General features: G+C 41.9%; 1 long non-coding RNA gene and 1 other non-coding gene across 7 annotated transcripts in view; both read right to left on the bottom strand.

The window, feature by feature from the left end:
- The window catches only part of LOC103002909 (uncharacterized), a 324489-nt gene that overhangs the window by 191771 nt on the left and 107729 nt on the right, over positions 1-24989 (bottom strand). For 5 of the 6 annotated variants that reach the window (XR_009005216.1, XR_009005217.1, XR_009005214.1 and 2 more), the window contains one exon: positions 19754-19937. This is a non-coding gene — a long non-coding RNA (uncharacterized LOC103002909). The remainder of the gene's footprint in view (positions 1-19753; positions 19938-24989) is intronic. The other variant, XR_452308.3, reaches the window with a different exon arrangement.
- LOC130704800 (U6 spliceosomal RNA) lies at positions 7244-7346 on the bottom strand. Its single transcript, XR_009005286.1, has one exon. It is a non-coding gene; the product is annotated as a U6 spliceosomal RNA (small nuclear RNA).

Here is a 24989-nt window from a genome sequence, read left to right as displayed (position 1 = left end):
AACAGACTAACCCCAATCTTGCTTCTTGCAAAAAGCACAGAAGTTCAGTTGAAGGTGCTGAAACATTACCAGAGAATCCCAGAGAGTGAGAAGCACAGGGACTTTTATCTCCTCTCTATGGAGCCTCATCCTCAGCACCCAGCCAGCTCATTTGCTTCCACCTTCTGCATGCATGTCTCTGATGCCGAACACCGAACTGAATCTCAGAGACAGGGTTTTGGGTGAAGTATAAAAGAATAGCTTTATTGCTTTGCCAGGCAAAGGGGACCACAGTGGGTTAATGCCCTGAAAACTGTCTGTCTCCTGACTTTCTTATTTTGATGACTTGTGCCAGGTGGCTAAACATCCCAGGACAGTCCTGACTCAAGCGTGCCTGGAGAAGGCAGTCAGTGGGCTTGACATTGAGTTGAAACTGGGGGCGAGGGGAGTGGTCAAGGGGCCTGGGACTTGGTCAGAAGCCCTGTGCTCTCATCCAGGCTGTGCCTCTCAGGAACGCCAACTTTTCAAGTTTGTCAGTCAATTTCTCCGAGTCCCAGTTTTTTCTTTAATAAAATAGGCATGTCATTTTATAAAGTTAATGTGTATGTAGATATGTACATATGTATAGAGGTATATGTATTACATATGTATATATGAATAATATTATTTTATAAAGTTACAGGGATTAATGAGAACATGTATTCCTATTCACATGTGTCTACCTTTACATACATACACCCACACACATCCCCACTCACTAACTCTGCGAAATGGAAAAGTGAGGTGTTAATATATAACCAGAGCAAACAATGCTTTCAGATTTTTCTCATCTAAATGAAACTGATGACATGTTCTATGAATAACCATAGAAGAGGGGCAAATATTAAGGTTCTTAAAGAATCCATAATATTTGTGGCTTGCCTCTCTCACTTGGGGGGTAAAGTTTGGGGAGAAGATGCAGTGGGGAGGTGGCTTCTGTAAGAGCATATGCAATCCTGTTCCGGAGTCCCTGCCCACAGACCTCCCAGATGTCAGCTGAATTCTCTGAAGGCACAAGGATGGTCCTTGTAGTGTTGTACCCCTTCAGCCCTGGGCTCCATCGAAGACTGAGAACAGGCTCCTTGCTGCACTGTCCGCGGTTCTGGCCCCCAGGTCACAGAAGCTAGGTCGTGTCCAGAGGCTTAGGAGGGTGAGGAGGGTGGCAGCCACCCTGCACCCCAGCTGCACACGCCCTTGCTGCAGTCCTGACTCCTGTCCGGTCCCCTGTCTTCTGTGACTGTCAGGACCCAGAACTGTTCTGTGCTGTGGACAGCTGACCTTTCCTCACAACTGACCAGCACTTCCTGTACTGACTGAGGAGACAGACATCTGCAGATTCAGTAATATTTAAGAAGGATCTGGAACACACGTGTGCTCTGAGCCTCCAGTTTTCTGATTTTGTGAAGAAAATTCTTTGCTTTACTAAGACAGACTTTTTAAAGAGACTATTAAAAAATTAAAATTAAAAAAATAAAACAGACTATTAATAGATGATACAAATCCCCCTTTTTTAATTCTTCCAGCTTCCCTGTAATATGTACCGCTTCCTCTGACACTTTGTACCAGTGGCAGTCTGAGGGTTACCATACTCTCCCTGCTCACGAGCCAAGTGCTCCTCACATTTTGCAAGCCTATCTGCTCCCAGGACTTCTAATATTACACGCAGTGTTTGCCGGAGAAGGGCATTCCCAGCAGTGAAGTCATCCAGAAGAATTTTAGCTTATCCCCTGCCATAGAAAGTCACTAGGACCTGAGTTGCTCAAATGAATTTTAGCATCAGAGAAACTAGATTAGAAAGTTGTTGCTTCGGGGAGATCAGCTCTGTGCTTTGTGACCACCTAGAGGGGTGGGATAGGGAAGGTGGGAGGGAGACGCAAGAGGCAAGGGATATGGGGACATATGTATACATATAGCTGATTCACTCTGATACAGCAGAGACTAACACAACATTGTAAAGCAATTATACTCCAATAAAGATGTTAAAAAAAAAAAAAAAAGAAGAGTAAACCTGAACCTGTCAAAGGAAATTAAATGATATGTTGCACCAGGAAGAAAAAAAAAAAAGGACGTTGTTGCTCTACCAACAAGATTATATGAATGACTAGGTAAAGTTAGTTATTTATCCACATATTCCAATAAAAAAGTACACTGTGGGGCTTCCCTGGTGGCGCAGTGGTTGAGAATCTGCCTGCCAATGCAGGGGACACGGGTTCGAGCCCTGGTCTGGGAAGATCCCACATGCCGTGGAGCAACTAGGCCCGTGAGCCACAACAACTGAGCCTGCGCGTCTGGAGCCTGTGCTCCGCAACAAGAGAGGCCACGATAATGAGAGGCCCGTGCACTGCGATGAAGAGTGGCCCCCACTTGCCACAACTAGAGAAAGCCCTCGCACAGAAACGAAGACCCAACACAGCCATAAATAAATAAATAAACCCAAAGTTTAAAAAAAAAAAAAACACACCAATCCCAGAGGGGGAAAAAAAAAAGTACACTGTGGAAAGTATGGCATTTGTCCTACACAACAGATAAGATCTTTATTTATTTTTTGGATGGGTCAGTGTCTTTTTTTTTTTTAATTTTTATTTTAAATTGGAGTAGAGTTGATTTACAATGTTGTGTTAGTTTCAGGTGTACAGCAAAGTGATTCAGTTATACATATATCTATTCTTTTTCAAATTCTTTTCCCATTTAGGTTATTACAGAATATTCAGTAGAGTTCCTTGTGCTATACAGTAGGTCCTTGTTGGTTACCTATTTTATATATAGTAGTGTGTATATGTAAATCCCAAACTCAGATATAATCTTTAAAAGATATGGTTTGATCTTATTTCAGCTACCAACTCCTAATTTGGGGTGTGTGTGCATGTGTGTGTTTGTGTGTGTAAGGACTACTATGGTGAGTCATCTTTTAAGGAGGCAGAGCTGAGTGGTTAAGAGTTCATTCTCTAGTACCAGTCAGACCCAGTTCTAATCCAAGCTTGGTCCCTAACCAGATGGTGACTTTGGGCAAGCTACCCCAAGCCTCTGAGACTATAAAATGGAGATAATACCAAATTCAGAGATTTACTTATTGAAACATATGAGGAAATGTTAACTAGTAATATTGCCACCTAGTCTACTTGTTTGGGAAATTGGTATTTTTATTGCTTGTTTTTTGAAGTGCAAATGTCTTTTTTTGATGCTTCCTCTCATCACTTATTTGGAATTTTCAGGTTCTAGACAGCTTTTAGTGACCGTCTTATCCTGATGGGCTAGAATTTTTACCCAACTCCAAATTGCTGTCACCAGGTAGAGATGGAGCCAAATTCTGAGAACACTGCATTACAGTCGCCTCTGCCCATGCGCTCTCCCCATCAATCAAGTGTGCTGGGCTCTGCTGACTGCTGGTTCACAAAACAAATAAAAGTACTGTTGTGGTTACCTGCCCCCTGCTGCATCGTTTCTTCTATCCTTTCAGATCTCACTTATTTAGGATACAATCAACTCCACGCAGCCAAGAAACAAACATCACACACACACACGTGCGCACACACACACACACACACACACTGGTTATGCCGGAAGAAGTTACACTAAAGCTGAAATATTCAGCAAGAACTCATTCTCTACACACTTGGGATTTTCAGAAGGAAACACCTCTCTAACCTTAGCTGTCAACACATCAACAAAACTGTTCCAAAATTCTACGATAGTTTTCTCTGGCCCTCTGGAGAACGCTTAGGAGCAGACTTTTCTCCATGTCAGTTTTCTTCATCTTCTAGCCCCAAGCTAGAGCCATCCTTCCTGGACCTCTACTGTGCTCCACTCTGGTGGTTCTGCTCCTTCCATCAGAATCTTTATTGCTCAACCCCTATCTCCCAACCCAAACACAAAGTCTAAAGTCTCCCCCCACCATTGCCAAGTCCCCAATCCTTGTCTCTTGGTCCCAAATTAAGTTCATCTTTTTCTTTGTAATTTGAAACAATAAACTTCCAATTGGAAGTGGACAAATAAAGCACAACTGTTGAAGCAGAGTTCAACATCATTGACCTGATAATAAAGACAACAAAATTAATCAACAAGAATAAATTTTTTTACTTATCACCTAAGGTGCCTCAGATACTTCAGAGATATTCTCTATTTTAATTCCCACAATAATTACTAAATTAAGAAATTGGAGCCAGAGTGGTCATTGACCTTCCCAGAGTCACACAGCAAGTAAGCCACAGGTCAAGACTCAAAGCTCGGACTGTCGGATTCCAGAGCCCGAGTTTTTGAACTATTCATCACCACACTTGGTTCCTCAGACTTACCAGGAATACTAGAGCTTCACACAGGACAAGAGAAAGTCAAGTAACAACTCACCTAGTTATTAATACCCAATCTGTGGGTTATGAAACAAGGAGTGTGAGGCAGCATCAGCAGGGACCCCTTTATTTAATGTGATCAGGTCACCTCAGACACTCAATCCTACAATCTCCCTCTCCTCAGACACAACACAGCACTTGCCATAGTGCCTGGTATTTACGGGCTTTGTTCTACACATCCACCACCTAACCAGACTGTGAGCTCCTCAAAGGCAAGAACTATTCTTGTTTATTTCTGCATCGCAGTGTTTCACTTAGCAGATGTCCCACTGCATGTTTATTGATGAATCCAAACTGAGTCCAGAATTTTTGATTATGACATCTCTTCCCTGATTTTCTCCTCTCAGACTCTTATCTGCCACCATTGCTTTTTTAGATTTATATTCTTTTTTACCTATTTTGTATGGGGGGTTTTTGTTTGTTTCTATTGTTCTCATATGTTGGGCTAAGATAGAAAGCAATCCCAACATACACACACTACTATATATAAGATAGATAACCAAAAAGGACCTACTGTATAGCACAGGGAAGTCTACTCAATATTCTGTGATAACCTATATGGGAAAAGAATCTGAAAAAGAATGAATATATGTATATGTATAACTGAAGCACTTTGCTGCACACCTGAAACTAACACAACATTGTAAATTAACTCTACTCCAATAACATTTTAAAAAAAAAAGAAAGCAACCCCAGAAAGACAGTCCCTTTTCACTAAAGGAGGAAACTGAGTCATGGGACCAGATGCTTCTAGCCTCATGACTGTACAAATAATCCCTTCTCCTACTGAAATCCAAAGTATGTAGAGAATTAAAAGTTTAAAACACTTCAAAATATGTAAGCAACTTCAGTAATAAAATCTCAAAATGCAGAAGCCCAAGGATGAAAGGGGGAAAAAAGTTTCCAACTCAAGCATCCCATTTCTGGTGCTTTGGGTTGAGAAGGAATCTAAGCCCAAGCTAAGGCTCAGTGAGAAACGGGGCTAAGATTATCAGGGGACTGGGAGATGGCCCCAGAGAAGTCTTGTATTTGCCATCCGTGGGATAACATAATAAAATAATATTAGTTAACCATCGCACAATTTTATATTTTTTAGTATTGCTCAGCAGGAAATAACCTGAGGATTATGAGCATACCAGTTTGCACAGAGGGGAGTGACAATCCATCACTTCCTGTTGTTGTTTCATCTCCCAGTTCTGCCTTAAGTAACTGTATTTTATGTTCTTCTTTGTTGATAATAAAAATCAGAAGTCCAGAAATGACTGGTGAGGAGAAATACAGAATTTCCAGGAGGGGCCATTTTGTCATTAGTTACAATCAGTATGCAAGGCAGCTAATTCCACACCATCAGGGAAGACCAACAACAGGCCAGAGGCACTTCCTGACCAGGACTAGTGAAAACAGGCACACGGGGAGGGTGACTCATATTTCTAGCAAGTGACCAGAGTATGGGTAGTAATAATAAACAGCAGCTGCTCCCACGTTTGACTGCCTCCTTTATTCCAGGCCCCAATCTAGGAGCTTCACATACATTAAGTCCAGAATAATATCCCTCAAATGTTAAGGTGAAGAAACTTGCCCAAGGTCAAAGGACAAACCACATTCCCAAACAAAGTCTATTAAATACGCCAAACTGTATTTTGTACCAAACTATTTCATAGCCGACAGAAAGGATCAAACTGTGAAAATACCCTGGAATACCTGTGGGTAAGAGTAAATAAATGATACAAGTATTTAAAAACTCACGTTTTGCTGTAATTTTTAGTGACCTTTGTACCTAGAAGTCTTTTTTTCCTAGATGTTTCTATTTTTTTATTTTCTCACAAACTTTTTTTAAAAATTAACTAATTCTAGTTTGTCATTCTAAATAATTCTGTAATCTACTGGTGAGCATTTTTGGAATGGGTCAGTCCTCATCTTTTTTTCTATTCCTGAAAAATCAAAAGAAAACACACACACACACACACACACACACACACACACACACGCGCTACTTCTTGGCTACCATATGAGTCTAGCAGACAGGGTTCCGGCTACAAGTGGCCAAACATCCCATTCAAACCACTTAAACGACTTTATTTTTTTTTTTAACATCTTTATTAGAGAATAATTGTTTTACAATGGTGTGTTAGTTTCTGCTTTATAACAAAGTGAATCAGCTATATGCATACGTATATCCCCATATCTCCTCCCTCTTGCGTCTCCCTCCCATCCTTCATATACCACCCCTCTAGATGGTCACAAAGCACCGAGCTGATCTCCCTGTGCTATGCGGCTGCTTCCCACTAGCTATCTATTTTACATTTGGTAGTACATATAAGTCCATGCCACTCTCTCACTTCGTCCCAGCTTCCCCTTCCCCTTCCCCATGTCTTAAAGTCCATTCTCTACATCTGTGTCTTTATTCCTGTCCTGTCCCAGAGTTCATCAGAACAATTTTTTTTTTTTTTAGATTCCATATATATGTTAGCATACGGTATTTGTTTTTCTCTTTCTGACTTACTTCACTCTGTATGACAGACTCTAAGTCCACCCATCTCACTACAAAAGCTCAATTTCGTTTCTTTTTATGGCTGAGTAATATTCCATTGTATATATGTGCCACATCTTCTTTATCCATTCGTCTGTCAATGGACACTTAGGTTGCTTCCATGTCCTGGTTATTGTAAATAGAGCTGCAATGAACATTGTGGTACATGACTCTTTTTGAATTATGGTTTTCTCAGGGTATATGCCCAGTAGTGGGATTGCTGGGTCATATGGTAGTTCTATTTGTAGTTTTTTAAGGAACCTCCATACTGTTCTCCATAGTGGCTGTATCAATTTACATTCCCACCAACAGTGTAAGAGGGTTCCCTTTCCTCCACACCCTCTCCAGCAAAAATATGGAACACTTCATGAATTTGCGTGTCATCCTTGCACAGGGGCCACACTAATCTTCTCTGTATTGCTCCAATTTTAGTCCAGCACTGTAGCTTGCTGGTCGTTGAGTGGAGCTGGGTCTTAGCACTGAGATGGAGATCTCTGGGAGAGCTTTTGCCATTTGATATTATGTGGAGCCAGGAGGTCTCTGTTGTACCAATGTCCTGAACTCGGGTCTCCCACCTCAGAGGCACAGGCCTGACACCCAGCAGGAGCACCAAGACCCTGTCAGCCACACAGCTCAGAAGAAATGGAAGAAAAAAAGAAAGAAAGAAAGAAAGAAAATAAAATAAAGTTATTAAAATAAAAAATTATTAAAAATTTTAAAAATTAAAATTAATTTAAAAAGAAAGAAAGAAAGAGAGCAACAAACCAAAAACAAATCCACCAATGATAACAAGCGCTAAAAACTATACTAAAAAAAAATGGACAGACAGAACCCTAGGACAAATGGTAAAAGCAAAGCTATGTAGACAAAATCACACAAAGCATACACATACACACTCACAAAAAGAGAAAAAGAAAAAATATATATATGTCTATATATAGAAAAAAAGGAAGAGAGCAACCAAATCAATAAACAAATCTACCAATGGTAATAAACTCTAAATACTAAACTAAGATAAACATAAAACCAGAAACGAATGTGATGTAGAAAGCAAACCCCAAGTCTACATTTGCTCCCAAAGTCCACCTCCTCAATTTGGGATGATTCATTGTCTATTCAGGTATTCCACAGATGCAGGTACATCAAGTTGATTGTGAAGACTTAATCCGCTGCTCCTGAGGCTGCTGGGAGAGATTTCCCTCTCTCTTCTTTGTTCACACAGCTCCCGGGGTTCAGCTTTGGATTTGGCCCCGCCTCTGCGTGTATGTCGCCTGAGGGCATCTGTTCTTCGCTCAGACAGGACGGGGTTAATGGAGCAGCTGATTGGGGGGCTCTGGCTCCCTCAGGCCCGGGGGGAGGGAGGGAAGGGTACGGAGTGCGGGGCGAGCCTGCGGCGGCAGAGGCTGGCATGACGTTGCACCAGCCTGAGGCGTGCTGTGCGTTCTCCCAGGGAAGTTGTCCCTGGATCACCAGACCCTGGCAGTAGCGGGCTGCACAGGCTCCCAGGAGGGGAGGTGTGGAGAGTTTCCTGTGCTTGCACACAGGCTTCTTGGTGGCGGCAGCAGCAGCCTTAGCATCTCATGCCCGTCTGTGGGGTCCGCGCTGATAGCCGCGGCTCATGCCCGTTTCTGGAGCTCGTTTAGGCGGTGCTCTGAATCCCCTCTCCTCGCGCACCCCAAAACAATGGTCTCCAGCCTCTTCGGCAGCTCCAGACCTTTTCCCGGACTCCCTCCCGGCTAGCTGTGGCACACTAGCCCCTTCAGGCTGTGTTCACGCCGCCAACCCCAGTCCTCTCCCTGGGATCCGACCTCCGAAGCCCAAGCCTCAGTTCCCAGCCCCCGCCCATCCCGGCAGGTGAGCAGACAAGCCTCTTGGGCTGGTGAGTGCTGGTCAGCACTGATCCTCTGTGTGGGAATCTCTCTGCTTTGCCCTCCGTACCCCTGTTGCTGCGCTCTCCTCCGTGGCTCCGAAGCTTCCCCCCTTCCGCCACCCGCCGTCTCCGCCAGTGAAGGGCCTTCCTAGTGTGTGGAAACCTTTCCTCCTTCACAGCTCCCTCCCACTGGTGCGGGTCCCATCCCTATTCTTTTGTCTCTGTTTTTTCTTTTTTTTTTTGCCCTACCCAGGTACGTGGGGGAGTTTCTTGCCTTTTGGGAGGTCTGAGGCCTTCTGCCAGCATTCAGTTTGTGTTCTGTAGGAGTTGTTCCACATGTAGATGTATTTCTGATGTATTTGTGGGAGGAAGGTGATCTCCACATCTTACTCCTCTGCCATGTTGAAGGTCTCTCCTAAACCACTTTAAACATGAAAAGATCATTTATCGGCAGTGCAACAGAGAAGACTAGCTTCATATAGCTTGATTCAAGGCTCAAACAATGTCATCAGGGACCAATTTCTCACTCTTCACTCCTCAGCGTTGCTCCCTTGGCACTGGCTCCAGATTCAGCCTCCACGTGGATGCAGGATGCGCACAGCAACTGCTTCCTCTCCTCACAAATCCAAGGACGGCCCCTGCGTGTCTCCTAGGAGCCCAGGAAAGTTCTAACTGCATCTTATGGACTCTCTGCTTCAAGGCTGGTCCCTGAAGCAGCCCTTGTGGCTGAGAGGCTCTGAGGAGCTGGGTTACACATAGAACCCATACCCACCACTGGGATCAGCACCATCTACATCACACGCACTAGGGGAGGGAAAAGGATGACTCCCCAGAGGAAATTAGAGGCAGTATAGGTACCAGGAGAGTTTACAGACACCAGAAGTCAGGATGCATAACAGAGGGGCCCCCGCAGTCTCTCAGAGGCAAAGTCACAGTGAGTACCCGGGAGGGTTTTCGACCTCTCTGCAGGACACCCACAGAAACCCCACGGCAGGAACATCATGGTTGAAACCAGCAAATGTTGCCTAACTGAGATAGAGTCCAGAGCCTCCCACAAGGGGAGGAGAATTTTCTCCTTTAGTGAACATGAATGATATGGCTCAGAAATGTGCCACAGCCCAGAGAGAAGTTCTAACCCCAAAATGAAGAGCTTTGCTGTCTGAGGCCAGTGGGAGGAGAGTGGACCCTGGGAGTTATCACTGAAATATGCATGTGTCCTTAGCAGGCCAGTCACATGAATGCTCATGCTGTCCTCTCACAAAACAAAAAACAGAAAAAAGAACCCAAACCATCGTTGAAATATTCTCCAGGAGGGAAAAACAATGCATCGGGAAACTCAGGAGGCAAGGTTTAAGGAAGGGCTCATTAGTCTTAAGCTTAAAAGCAGAAAGTCACATTTCTCCTCACCAAGAGTCTGTTATTGTCATAAATGACAAATAGAAGTGAGTGGAAGATTTTTCTTATTAACGGGGAAACAGCCCAAGATAGCAATGAATAGTGCTGGCCATCTTAATGATCACCAATTTAACCAGTTTTGAAAGGTTTTATGAAATGCGTCTCTGTCCCCTTGATAGAAGAGGGAGATTATAATTTTTGAGCAACAGACATCTCTGTGATGCCCCACATGGACCGTTAGTCACTCACTAAAGAAAGCAGCAGAACAACATGTTTGGGTGCAATGACCTCTAAATGGGACAAGGGGGGTTCCTGAGGAGCTCAGATTTATTTAAGGTAAGGGCAGGGAAATCCCAGTGGGCACATGGTAGGAAAGAAGGGAACCAGAAATAACTGGATTATGAGGAAGGAGACTATTCATAGGTGAAAAATGAGAAGGGCTATGGGATCTTTTCCATCTGGAGCCTAGTAGAAAACACACACACACACACACACACACACACACACACAAAAGAAAATTAGCAACTATATTTATCACCTGGGATGAACCAGTTGATTTCTGAAACCTCAACTGCCTCATCCATTGAAAATTCGATTCAAAACATTTCCTCTGAGAAAGATACGCTGCATCCTTTGTAGTTAAGAAATCTGACTTGAGTCTCTTTGTCATCCGCATTACTTAAGTGATTTTGGTCAGATTTGGGAGACATTTTCAAGATGTTTGTTTTTCTAGTAATCCTTTTTATGTTTAATAATAAGTACTTGATTATGAGATTTTGAATTTTGTTTCTGAATTAAGGCGGAAACGGGGCTAGGAAAGGGAGTAGAAATGACACCAAGACAATAACCTGATAAACACTCTGACACTTGTTTTATAACCACAGAAATGTTGGTACTTTGAAGTTTATCAACTAGTTCTTGGGAGAATCCAATAAAAACATTTGCGAATAAATCTGTACCCTAGAATAGCATTCACAGAAACACAACATCTGAAAACTGCCTTATGCCATAAAGCAAATCATATCAGCAGATCCTCATGGGTCTCATCCTGGAGACTGAGGATTCCAGTCTGTTCACACTGCTCCTCACGAGATCGGGGGCTTCCTCTATGCTTAGACGGGTTTCTGCCTTTGGTTCTAGGGTAATTTTGGAAAGAAAAGTTCAAAGGTCTCCAGAGACAGTACCGAAAGAATAGAAGAAGAATTTAACTAAAGTTGTGAGTGCATCTTCTCTTCAGTGAAGAGAATAAATAATTCACGTCACTTATTCAATTTTAACAAGGGCTATTTCTTGCCAATGTTGAGGATATCAACTTGACTCTGAAATCATTATGCCTTTAAAGAAATACAATGTTATCTCAAAGAATAAGAATGAAAGGAAAGTAAATTCTGTACCAGAGCAGGGATTAGCAATCTTGCCAAGGTTGGAGGCCAAGTCTGTTCAGCAGCTCCCTTCTGGTAAGAGGGTATCAGCAGTGGCAGGAGACAGGCCTCAGCTGCCTTTATCCTCATAGAGATTCTGCTCTTTTGCCCAAGTGTAGTGACAGTGCTGCTTGGGAGAAATGCCCCTAAGACTCCAGCTCTAATCTGTGCCACCCCTCAAGGGGCCTGGGATGGGAGCCCCAGGGAGGCCAAGGTTGAGGACCCTGAAGCAGGCCTTCCCAACCACTCTGCCCCACCATCCACATGACCCTGGAGGCACTGTGCCCAAGTGCGGAAACCCTCTATCTCAAAGGGCCCAGAGCTGCCCCAACAAAAGAAAAGACTTATTTGTTATTGCCTTTAGTGTCAGTGTATTAGTATTAGTAGGAGTGTTAGTATTCAGAGAACCAAAGCACACCCCAAAATCAGTCTGTCATCCTATTAAGCAGAATATTCCTGGCCGTACTTGGGGAGGAATACATTTAACAGATTTTTCAATACTCATATTTTATACCTTCTGGCTTACAATGAATAGACTCTGGATGAATGAGCTTTAATATAGTTAATGAAAGTGCTCATACTATCTAAAAGCCTGAGTTTCAAGAAGAAGTTAAAGATAATTAAAGATAACTAAAAATCATAATGATCATATGGAAGAGAAGTTATAGCTACTCATTGATAACACATGGACAATTTTTAAAGTCTTCTTGTTTACTAATAGAAACTTTAATTTCTAAAAAAGGTAAATCAGCTTTGAAGAGATGAGCAAATGATAATATTGAAAATATAATGAAAGCTTTCAGATGAAGGACCGAGGTAAATTTATCATCACCTGATATGATTTTCAGAATAATTTAAATAAACAATGAACACAGAATCCTGTCCAGCTCACACATCTAGACCCATATCTGCTGTGTTTTATGCTACGCCAGCATTAAAAAAACACCCTAGCCAAATTTTTCAGCATCTTTGCTTCTTAGAAATGCATCCTGTGTCTGTCTAATAGAAGCCCTACCATTATATTATAAATGTGTATGTTTCCAAAAGCAAAACATGAGGTTTATTGAACTTTATTCACATGCATTCATTCAACAGATACTTATTGAAGTTCTTCTCTACGTTAGACTCTGTGGGGAGATGCAAAGCTAAATGAGACAATTTATGCCAGGAGCTCACAATATTAAAGCACAGCTATGCATACACATTAGCCACAACCTTCCCCACTCCATCCTCCCTCCTCACCCAGATCCAAGCCCTCCAGTCATCCCAGAACTCCAGGGGACAGTGTGGGGAGGGGAGGAGACGGGCACTTTGGTGGGAAGGATGAAGGGGTTACTATGCAAGTTCCCTCTTTTCTTCTTCACCCATTAGGGCTGCACACAGTATTCCTGAGTTACCTTTATACTCCCATGGCTTCAGCCACCAACCTGAGACTCTGAAAACTGTATCTTCAGACCTCAGTTCTCCTGATTCATGTATCCAACTGATGCTGACATTTCTACCTGAATGTCCCATGGGCCCATCATCCTCCAAAAGTGGAAAGTATTGTGTCCTTCCCCCTGCTCCTCCTCAACTAGTCTCTGTATTGGCACATTCTCCTGCAGGGGCTGCTCCCTGGATAGAATGCCCACCCCACTTAAACTCCTGAAAACACCCTCCCAGCCTCAGCTAAAGCAGCAACTCCTTTAGGACAGCCACTCTGAGCTGGAGAGCAGAACTGATGATCTTGCTCTCTACTGCCAGGGGACCATGTCCCAATTTCTGTTGAGAGCTCTCATCACACTGTTTTGCAATGACATGTTGACTGACTAGCTTGTGATGCCGTGGAGCAGCAGCTCTCAGCCCTGGCTACACTTTGGAATCCTCTGGGGAACATTTAAAACACATCTGAGATTCCAATATAATTAGTCTGGAGTGCAACCTGGGCATTGTGATTTCAAAAATCTCCCCAGATGATTCTTGTGCCCAGCTAAAATTTAAAATTTCTGGCCTTGAGGAGAGTAATTTTATCTTGATTACCTACATGTGTTACACAAGGGGCTCAGTAAGTATTTATTGAATGAATGAATAATTACAACATCTACCCAGACACTTGAATGAAAAGCCATGGAGTCCCAAATCCCATCCATCACAAAGGTAAATCAAGAGGGATAAAAGTACCTATGCAAATCAAAAACAACTAAATAAATGGAGAGATGTTCCATGTTCATGGATAGGAGCACTCAATATTGTCAACAATCAACAACTGTCGATTCCACCTCTGAGAACTCGTTTTTATCCACGCTCTCTTGTACACATAGAACTACCACCTTGTTTCAGGTCCTCACTTTTGCCTACCAGACTATGATGTCTCATCTTCATTGTTTCCTTGTCTTAAAGTCCTTTAAGGTGCCCTCTAAATTACTGCTAGAGTTATCTTTCTAATAGTCCAACCATGTCCCCTCCTGCTTAGAATGGATTGATGTTGCCTACACAATAAACTCTAAACTTTGCCAAATGAGCACCTTAATTTTCCTCCATCTCTACCTGGCATACTTCTACTCTTCCTTCACGACCCATCTCAAACATCAACTCTTCTTCCAAGCTACCCACCCCCAACTCCCCCAGAAAAAGTTACCAAGTCCCCTCTGAGCCTCCACAGTACTAGGCATGTTGCTTCTTCTACTGTGTTGACATTATTTGTTCACATATCTGTCCCCCACTGAACTCCTTGAGGGAAGAGGCTGTGCCCTGTCATCTTTGTGTCCCTACTGCCTAGAACAGGGCTAGTTGGTAGCCAAGCAAATATATACTGGATGGAAGGACAGATTAATGAGAGTCAGAGAGAGAAGTGTGAAGGATGGTATTTCTGTTTAGAGGAAGGAGCAGCCCAAGAGAGCAAGGATGGAGACAGGAGGCCCCTGGGGGAACCTTAGACTCCTACTCTGCAGGGATCTATTCCTAGTCACAAGAAACCCTGAGCGATGGTGTCAGAGGCTAGAACACCTGGGTCAGACATCACTGGCCACCCACCTCCACAGCCTTTGTCCACAGCCTCCTTGTCAGCTCAGTGTTCCCTATGCTGATGGTCACCAGGGCAAAATGACTCCAACCTGAGTATATCCACCATTAGAAGTAAATCTGAACCACAGGAGGTTCTGGGGAAAGCTTCTGGCCTCCCTTACCCAGGATGATGTCTACACATTTAAAATTAACTTGTCACTCTAAAGGAACAGGAATTTACAATTTGGATTCTTTCAGTCTCACTTCTAAATTGCCCACACATCCTATAATTTGCTGCATCAACTTTGCACTGTGGGAATGCTCTCTCCCCAAAGAGCAACCAGAGATGATTATTCTTTAGGCACTGGAAGAGTCATGATCAATCTGAACACTTGCAGATGCATGTTTTATTAGTGGGAGAGGGAGGAAGCTGTAACCTTCCTCTCTGGCCCAAGGAAGGGTGGATCCACTTGCCTGTAGCATTGGCAACTGGTCTACACAGCACACCCCCCTCCATTGTTACACTTCTTGCCTTAGTCTGTCAGGGTGCTAATTATGAAGCCATTGTCTGCGATGATTACATGTTAGGTGTGAACTATACAGTCAGTGACAATTATGGGTTATTGAGGTGGTGATTTGCGCTTGACTGACAGAATGTGTGCACCTCTGTGGAAAGCTTAGTATTTCTTAACTTCGGGCACTATATACTCTACAGAAGAAAGTACTGTATTTCTGAGGAAACATAAGAAAATATGTATAATAAAAGTTGTGCCTTTCTGGGATAAGAGGGGATCCTTTCATAAGGATCTACCTGAGGTAGGTGATTTAGAGATGGGAGTGGTGGGGGAGAGGGGAGTTTGGAAAACCAAGAGTGACCATGGGTTTAAAGCCAAAGAGTCCCTGAACTGACCCACACAAACCCTACCTCTGCTCCAGTCTTAGAAGGAGAGGCAAACACACTCTTGAGAAACACCTTTGTTATCCTCTGAAAGTGAGTAAGCAGTATTAGAAGACCATTTCCTTAGCATTATCAAGCATTAATTGTTCAACACAACAGTAGGGCTACTGACTCTACATTAGATTTTAATTAGATACTATTCAGACCTATAGCTTCACAGGCAAACACACACACACACAAACACACACACACACACACACACACACACACACACACACACACACACACACAAACTGCTTTATTCCACCTCAGAAATTGCTTCTTATTTTCCTGTAACCTTCAAAACAATAAGAAAAACAATCACTGTCACCTACAGGCAGGGTTACTGTCTGTGTGGCTGGCTCCAAAAAGAATACCAACAAGAAAAGGAAAAATGTCTCACTGGAGTATGGAGTTCTCTGTGCAGGTATTTTCTGGTGGCACAAATTGAGGGTCCTGGGTAAAAACTGTCAACTATTTGACACTTTCTGATTTCCAACCTTCTCCATCATTGTTGAAGAACAACCTTGAGTGTCACTCAATGATTCTAACATGATTTTGTGGTTTTCTAATTTCAACCTAAAACTAAAAAATGAGTGTAGGCACAGATCTCACATAGATTATGATTCTGTAGTAGTTCTATGTAAGCCAAAATTACCCCAAAACTGCCTACAAGTTTGCCCACTGCCCTGTACCGCCAGTCAGCACCACTTGGCTAAATGTTCCGACATTCATATGACAGAGAAAAATCTTGTTCGGGAATTCCCTGGCAGTCCAGCAGTTAGGACTCTGTGCTTTCACTGCCGAGAGCCCAGGTTCAGTTCCTGATCGGGGAACTAAGGTCCCACAAGCCACACGGCCAAAAAACAAAAAAAAGTCTTGTTGATTTGTGGTTAGTGGTCTCATTAAATTGCCATTGATTCAGGGAGAAGGGGTTTAGTGGATCAAAAAGGCCAAAAACTTACACCTTTTTCATACAAGGACAATTAAGAGGGCAGCAGAATTCCAGGAGGATGACTTAGGCACAATGGTTTTCTAAACAGAAACCCACGTGATGAACACTGGGACTTTTCCAATACTCCCTCTCTCCGGAAGTCTATTTATTCTCCACAGACTGGAAACCATTCACCAGAGCGCTGCATCTGTGATTTCTCCCACGCTTTTTCAATGCAGCAGGACATTTAAACCCAGGCTGCAAATCCAGCCCTGAGGGAAACTGCCTCCTTAGATCTGCAGTGGCTTTCATATTTGAGGATTGACTTCAGTTGGGAGCGGAGGTGTCCATAAAAGTAATATATTCCCAAACAGAAAAAGCGGCCCTGAGCAAATTTTCTTTTCCGAAAAGATTCTACGAGGTGCCAAGAGAATGACTTTAAGAACTGTTTGTGGAACTTTCTTGACCCCAGAATGTTTTCAAGGTGTCAATTTGGGCTAATCCCCAATAACAGCAATCCATAGTTTAGTCAGATGTCAGGTTTGAAAGTGTGTGGCTTTTTTAAGAGGGTTTTTGCTCCTTCTCTCCCTTCAATCATAGGCCCAAAGTAAACACTAGTTCAAGTCCATTATTTGTGCTTTGCAATTACAAATCTTGTATCTTTTTCCCTCTCATGTCTCTGCCACCACCTCAAAAGATATCAGCAGAAGACAGGAGTGAATAAGAACCATCCAGCACTGTGGGATCCCACTCAGGGGACATCTTGCTTAAACTTCCCAAATCTTCTAGTACATGCATTCATGGATGACCATTTATTCAGGGGAAAAGTTGAGGTTTAGATTTCTGATTTCCAAAAATACAAGAAGTCAAGTCAATGAAGTAAATTATTCCCAAAAGTGTAGAAAGAGGCTAAATAAGCAATGTAACTAGAAATTTCATCTGATTTTGAGGGTTCCCCGAGGTCTTCATCTTCTCTCCACAGATTTGTGTGTGTGTAGTCATAAGTGGCAGAGATGACTTTGATTCATTAAATCTTGTTTTATTTTCCTCCTGGGCATACTTTGAGACTACACTTCCTAGCCTCCCGCACAGATAGGTGGGGTTCTGTGACTGGCCAGTGGAACAAGGGCCAGAAAGGATGTTTGCCACTTCCAAGCCTGATCCATAAAAATCCTCCCACTTCTCATCTCCCATTGCAGGCCAGATGCAGAAGATCCAGAAGAGGCTTCCAAAGGCCTGGAGATGGGGGACTTTTCAGATGAATGAACCTTAATGACCATGTGAAGTAGACCCCTCCACACACACTGTCCCTTCAGCCTACACTGTACCATGACATAAGCAAGAAGTAAATGTTTACTGTGTTAAGCCATTAAGACTTTGGAATTGTTCATTACAGCAATGAGCTTGTCCTGGCTAATACTTGGTGCATGGAAAATACTGAATTATATTTCTTCCTAGAATAAAAAGCACTAATATGTAATAGGATAAGCTGCTATAACTTCAACAGAGTATTAAGCCCGAGCTCGATGATTTAAAGACTTTTATAAACACCAAGTTGTGGTCAATAAGACTGATTTCTCCATTTCATAAAAAACCCTGATCTCAAGGCATAGACCAAGTACCTTTCCTTAGCCTTCTGGGAGAGTACTTCCTAGCCTCTATGATATTGTTTCTTCAAATTTATTTCCTCCTGAAATGGGATTCACTTTTTGAAGATGATCAATGTCATAAGATGTTGTGTTTTTCCACCACCCCACAAAAAACAAACATCACATGTTATTTGGATAACTATTAACCGAATTTCATCAACATTCATCACCTCTGGAGCAGGTTTATGGTAGGACAACTAAGAAAAATGGAAAATGCTGACTGTTCTAGCTAAAAAATGACCTTGTTTCCTTCAGTCTAGAAAATACAACCTTCTCTAACGAAAAGAAAAAACTCATGTCATCCAATGTTTCCCAGCAAGAACATTCTATATACATAAAGTTTTCCTTGAGTAGAAAGAGGAGCAATCTTTGCTATTGTGTCAGAGGTAGCAGAATTGAGTGGGGGGCTTGAAAGCTCTAGAGCCTGGGTGCCATAGTATCTGATCCAACATGAGCTCTCGAGCCACAATACAGCCCTCATCTTCCTAAGCAAGGTAAGAAATTGTTTCCACTATGACATGCCACTAGCTGTGTGGCAGCCAGTATTTTAAAGTGGTAACAAGGATTTGCACTATACAACCCTGTATTTAGAATATGATTAGAAAAAATAGTCTTTGGCCTTTAAACAGTGAATATCAAGTTTCCCTTTGGAATTTAAATGTATAGTCATCTTTATCCCTTAAACATTAAGGATTTTTAAGATGCAAAATCTAGCCAGCTTTTAGCTGTAGTTTAAGTCTGCCTAACTATAAAAATAGATACTTCCAGAATAGACTGCAAAAAATAATTGTTCTGCTACAATAAAAAGCAGTAAGGTAGGTTATATATACTCAGGCATCAATGTAACCTCAGCACTTTTAAAGCCCTTACCACAAGTTTGCAGCTCATTGCATTTCATTGACCTATATATGTAGCATAATATCTTTTAGGGAGAAAGAGAGCTGTTTCCAACTCTACAAAAGCAGTTCTGGGGAAAAATACTTGCAAAATACATATCTGATAAAGGACTGGTATTCAAAATATACAAAGCATTCATAAAACACAACAACAAGAGAACAAACAATCCAATTAACTATGGACAAAAAACCTGGAAACCTCCCCAAAGAAGATATACAGATGGCACATATAAACATACAGAAAGATACTCAACATATATGTCATTAAGGAATTATAAATTTGTGAAAAGCCGTAAAACTGTACCATGCAAAGAGTGAAATTTAATGTAAACTATGGAATTTAGTTAATAATAATGTATCAACATCTATTGTTGATTAATTGCAACAAATGTACCACACTAATGCAAGAGGTAATAGGAGACACCATAGACAGGGGAGGGAGGTATATGGGTATGTACCTGTTCTATTTTTCTGTCCTAAAATATAAAGAATATTATTTTTTTAAAAAAGCAAGTCAAGAGGCCCTGATTATAATTTAGCTGATTTTTCCCTGATAAGGCCTTTAACACATGGTCTGACTATCTGCTCTGTGAAGAGAAATGTTAATTTTGTACAAGGCCTGGGATTGGGTGTCAAGGGAACTGCAAGCCATTCACTGACATCATGTACCATGTTAGGTTAATAATACACATGCTGATTCTGCTTGAGCATCCTGCATGCCTGAGCACACACAGCAGGGACAGAGAGCAAGGGAAGAGAGAGGAAGCGTTGGTACCTGCCTTATCCGGGGGCTTCAGAAATGTCTGCACAGAATTCAAGAGCAGCAACTGTTAGTGGTCACAAGTTACCTCTTTGGGGCCACAGACCGATGCTTTACAGAGGATGGTGTCATTGAGGATGCCCGCAGCAGTGGACGCAATGGTGAATGCTTCTGTCACCAGCCCCAGTCACCTCCAGCCCTGGAGAGGAAACAAAGGGATCTCAGGTGCCTGCACGGTGCAGGAAGATCTCTTGTGATCTGGAGATGACCTTCTCTCACACCATGACGGTTGGGACATATTTAGTGGGCAAAATGATCAACAAGGGCTCTTTGCCAAAGTGATGGAAAAGCTGTGTGTGTGTGTGTGTGTGTGTGTGTGTGTGTGTGTGTGTGTGTGTGTATCCCAATTAACCATGTTAATATATATTAAAATCAATTCATTTTCACAATTGATAAAAATAAATCCAAAAAAACAAGATAAAAACAATCACAGCATAACTTCTATTTGGTTTTCTTGTTCAAATAAAATGCCTCTTTATCTGTTCCTACAAAAAACAAAGGGAGAAATTCTTGCTGTCAAACTAACAACTATTAAAAGAAAACAATTAAGGAGGAATTTTAACGAGCTTCCCTAGAATGCCTTGTAGCTAATTGGTGCATAGGATTTCTTTCCATATTTAACTATTTTTCTTTCTGAACTAATTATGTCTTTTGGTTTTGGTTGATACGCATTCTAAGATGTAAACCATTTATTAATTTTTTATTGATAAATGTGTCCTTTACAATTAAAAGGCTAACCTTATCAGCTTTGTTGACCGCTACGTCAGAAAAGTCCACAACAGTGTAGTTAATAGATTGCTGAAATATAATTACATTTCAGTATAGCTACTATCAATTCTGACCTTCTAAAAAGTTCAGCTTCAGGTATACATAAGAATAAGGTGTCTCATTCATGTCCCAATTTAACAAGATTACATTACATTAGAAAATGTCTATCATTATGCATTCTCCCTGTTGTATGTCTGTGTGTGTGTGTGTGCACACGTGTGTGTGTTTAACTGAGCCTGCTTTGGCTGTTTTTATTAGTTAATCTTCACTGGGCATCATTTACATCTCCAGTGATGTAGGTAGCCATCAAAATCATCAACAAGAAGAAAGCAAGTGAGACTTTTATGTTCTAAAGGATATAAAGTATGAATCTTGGATCCAGCAAATGGTTAAACACCCTAAAATTACCCAGCTGTGTGAACACTGGAGACAGACATCTCTTATTATATGGTGATGGAGCTATACCTTGGCAGCAACCACCTGGATGAGATCTGGGATCAAAAGAAACTAAGTGAACAGCAAGGTCCTACTGTATAGCACAGGGAACTCTATTCAGTATCTTGAAATAACCTATAATGAGAAAGAATATGAAAAAGAATATATATATGTATAACTGAATCATTTGCTGTATACCTGAATCTACCACAACACTGTAAATCAATTATACTTCAATTAAAAAAGAAAAAGAGGGACTTCCCGGGTGGTCCAGTGGTTGAGACTCCGCCTTCCAATGCAGGGGGTGCGGGTTCAGTCCCTGGTCTGGGAGCTAAGATCCTACATGCCTCCCCGCCAGAAAACCAAAACATAAAACAGAAGCAATATTGTAACAAATTCAATAAAGACTTAATGGTCCATATCAAAAGAAAAGAAAAAGAAAAAAAACTGAGTGAAAGGGAAGTGAAAGTGTCAATTACTGACAGTGAGCCCAGCACAGGGTCCATAGGCAAGTTCTCTGGAGGGAAGATCAGTGTCCTTGAGAAGCTTTTCACTGGATATGCCATCATGAGAAATTGAGCACCAGCTCACACATCCACGTGAGAACAGAACTGAGGCAACAGCGATCATCTCTTCCTCTCCTTTCAAGTGCTCAGTTTGAGCTCATAAGTAACTGTGTTTATGTGAAAACTAGGACTACAGTTTAGAGGGAGATTTTTTTCTCTTCTTATAAATAAAATATACCAAAGTAACAGAATATGGCACTGATGAATGTGAGAGGGATTCAGGCAAACTTTTATGGGTTTACTGATTGGGGGGAAACTCTACTGAGGCCAGCCTATGGAATTAGCTGGTTTACAATGTGTCTATTATTCCCATCCACCCAGATTTTTCAAATGCCTTATAAAGTGTCTTATGATTTGGGAAAGATCACAGTAACTTATTCCCAAGATCCCGAATACACTAAACTATACATAGCTCATTTCACGTCACTGTTCTCCATCCCTCCTTTTCAGTAGAATTCCAGAGGCTAGAAAGGGATTTCAAGTCATCCTATAACTTAGTGCTATAGCTTTTCATTCCTGGTCATCCTGGCGTTCCTATATACATGACCCCTTTTCCATAACACACAGAAGGCACTGATGTACGGGCTCCTCAAGTGGGACAAACTCCAAGAAAGGAGAATAATGGACTTCAAATAGAAGAGATGCTGAAGATACTCATCTGAGCAATGGGGGAGATGGTTTCTGACAAACTCTTGCATAAATTGGTTATTTTTAAAGCAACTTGTTCACTTAATTGCCTAATGGCTGTCAAACTTTTAATCACTCAAAACCACTTGGATGGGTAAACACAGCCATGACTAGAGGACGCAGAAGGCTCTGCTGTCCTTCACAGCAAGGTCAGGGCAGAAGAAGGCAGCAGAGTCCCCTGCAAGGGCCTGCCAAGCCCTGCTGTCCCAGCTGGGTTCCCATCCTCACTCTCACCATCACCTCTCCCTTGAATAAGCCTATACACCAAAGAGAGGAGAGATGAACAGGAGAACAAACAGCTCTGACAGAATGTGTGGCAGTGGGAGAAGAGGATGCAAACTAGGTCTGAAAATATGTTCTTGTTTCTAATGATTGTATTTTAATTATTTGTTTTAAGTCCTGCTCTGATCTCTTCTCCCTGGTTATATTTCTGGCTAAAATATACGGAGATCACCTACTACATTATCTTTGTACATAGTGGCGAAGATACAAATCTATCATATTATTTAATGCCCTTGAAACTCCTGGGAACGTTACCAAGGAAACCTGGAGTTGGCCATGCTGCCTTTGGTGCCTCCCAAGGGTACTGCAAGTTAGGGGTCTTTCTTTGGACCTCTGCTTAGGGGACTTGGCCCTACCAAATGAATCACACAATTGGGTGACAGAGAGAAAATTAGAAGAGTTTTGTTCTAGTTTTTCAGTTAGCTGATTCTTAAAAAAACAACAACAACAAAAAATGTGGCTCCTATGATACTCGATGACAATACTTCTAAATTCTTCCATGCAGACTCCTGAGAAGCCCCTTCTCAGATACTCAGGGTGTTCATTCATTTTAGCCAGATTTCACCTGCCTGAAATACTGGGCAGGAGGAAAGTGCTCTGCATGATTTACCCTGAGTCCCATGCCTCTAAAAGACAATCCCAAAAATAATGCTATATTTAGACAGGATTCTGGATGGTCACCTAGGAGCCAGTCAGTGATTTTAACTGCATTCTTTCCAACTATGATTTGATTAGAAAAGAAGAAGCTCCATTTGTCTGGTCAATTTCTTAATGATTCATATAAGGACTGCTTATCATTCATTTCTCAACAAGCTTCCCACTTTAAAATGAGATGATTCTCAAGTTAGCAGGCTGTCGATGTCAAGACACAGTTATGAACAGAAATCTGAAAGCATATTGCCCTGTTTTCTGATGTTTTTTCTGGGAACTCAGAATTTTAATCCATTATCACTTTTAAGACTCAAGTCAAGAAAGAATCCCCTTTAGCCTACAGCTGCAATATTCTCAAATACAAAACACTAATATTAGTAGGTAACACTTATTTTTCTTGGTCTATTTAGGGACTTGAAGGCTGAAATTTTTATTCTGGATGAACACAGCAACATCGAAATTGTTGGTAAGTATAAACGTCTATGTCTATTTCATCACTCCAGCCGACTATGACGTTAATTCTTTAAAACACAGGCTCAAAGGATCTCAGGAGGCAGCACTAAGAGTTATGGCATTTTTCTCCAGGTGAAGTGATATTATTTCAAAATGTAGTGGAAATTTAATAGTGGATGCTTTGATGGAAATGTATGATACACACACAGAGTCTATTTTCATATTAAGCTATCATGTAGTATATTAATTCAAATGATGTCTCATTTAAAATGTTGTATAAGTGCAAGTGAAAAAAAAAATCTAAATTCAGGGGAATTCCCTGGTGGTCCACTGGTTAGGACTCTGCACTTTCACTGCCGAGGGCCAGGGTTCGATCCCTGGTCGGGGAACTGGGATCCCACAAGCCACGCGACCAAAAAATAATTTTTAAAAATCCAAATTCAGCATTTTATAAGTGCAGTTACTCTGTTGTCTGTAAAACCATTCTGTGATTTCTCTCAAAATGTTATCTTATTCCAAATAAGCTTGACAAAATAATCTTGAGAGGAAAAATTCCTTACGCTTAAAAATGTTTGCTGTTTTTCAAGAATTGCTACCTGAATTCAGAGAGATTCCCACTGAAGTAATAAAACCCTGAAACCAAACTGTGTTGTTGCAGCTGAGAGATCTGCTGTGTGGGCTTCAGAGGAGCCTGGCCGTCAGTCTCACTGTGCGATTCACTGATGGTTTACAGCTTTTGGGACACGGCCCCCAGCCCTGAGTTCTTCAGGCCAGTCATGCTCACTGGTGGTTTTACATAGACCAAGACCCCAAGGAGCAAAGCTCTGTCTGTCCCCCTGCTGCCTTTGTGTCTAGGGGAAATTCTGCAGGCCCTGAATTGGGGACCACTGGGTCCTTCTCTCCCTCTGACCTCTCTGAGGCCTTGGCTGTCCAGGTGGAGCCAGCTTTTTCCTGCTGAACCATAACTGCCACCCAGCAGGCACTGTCCTCTCCCCTTACGTGTAATGATCAGCAAAAGCTGTTCTTCTTCCTGGCTTTGTGGAAACAAATTGTGCAAGAAAAAAATAATGATGATAATAATAATATCAATAGCAGTCATTGATATCAGTGGAGCACTTTACAAGGTGCTCTAAGTGCTTAACCTATGTGAACATTTTCAAACCATATAAAACCCTATGAGGTAGATAGTAATATCCCATTTTACAGATGAGGAAATGGAGGCACAGAGAAGCAGAGCTGAGATTCCACTCTGAGAAGGATTAGGCAGAAAACAAAAATGAGCCAAGGGAGCCAGTTTCCCAAGGCGATAGGGAATGGGGGTGTGGAGGCTGGAGAGGCAATGTTTGGAT

Source organism: Balaenoptera acutorostrata, chromosome 14 (assembly GCF_949987535.1).
Source record: "Balaenoptera acutorostrata chromosome 14, mBalAcu1.1, whole genome shotgun sequence".
Lineage (NCBI taxonomy): Eukaryota > Metazoa > Chordata > Mammalia > Artiodactyla > Balaenopteridae > Balaenoptera > Balaenoptera acutorostrata.
Note: the sequence above shows the minus strand (reverse complement) of the source record. Positions and strands in the feature narration are given on the sequence as shown.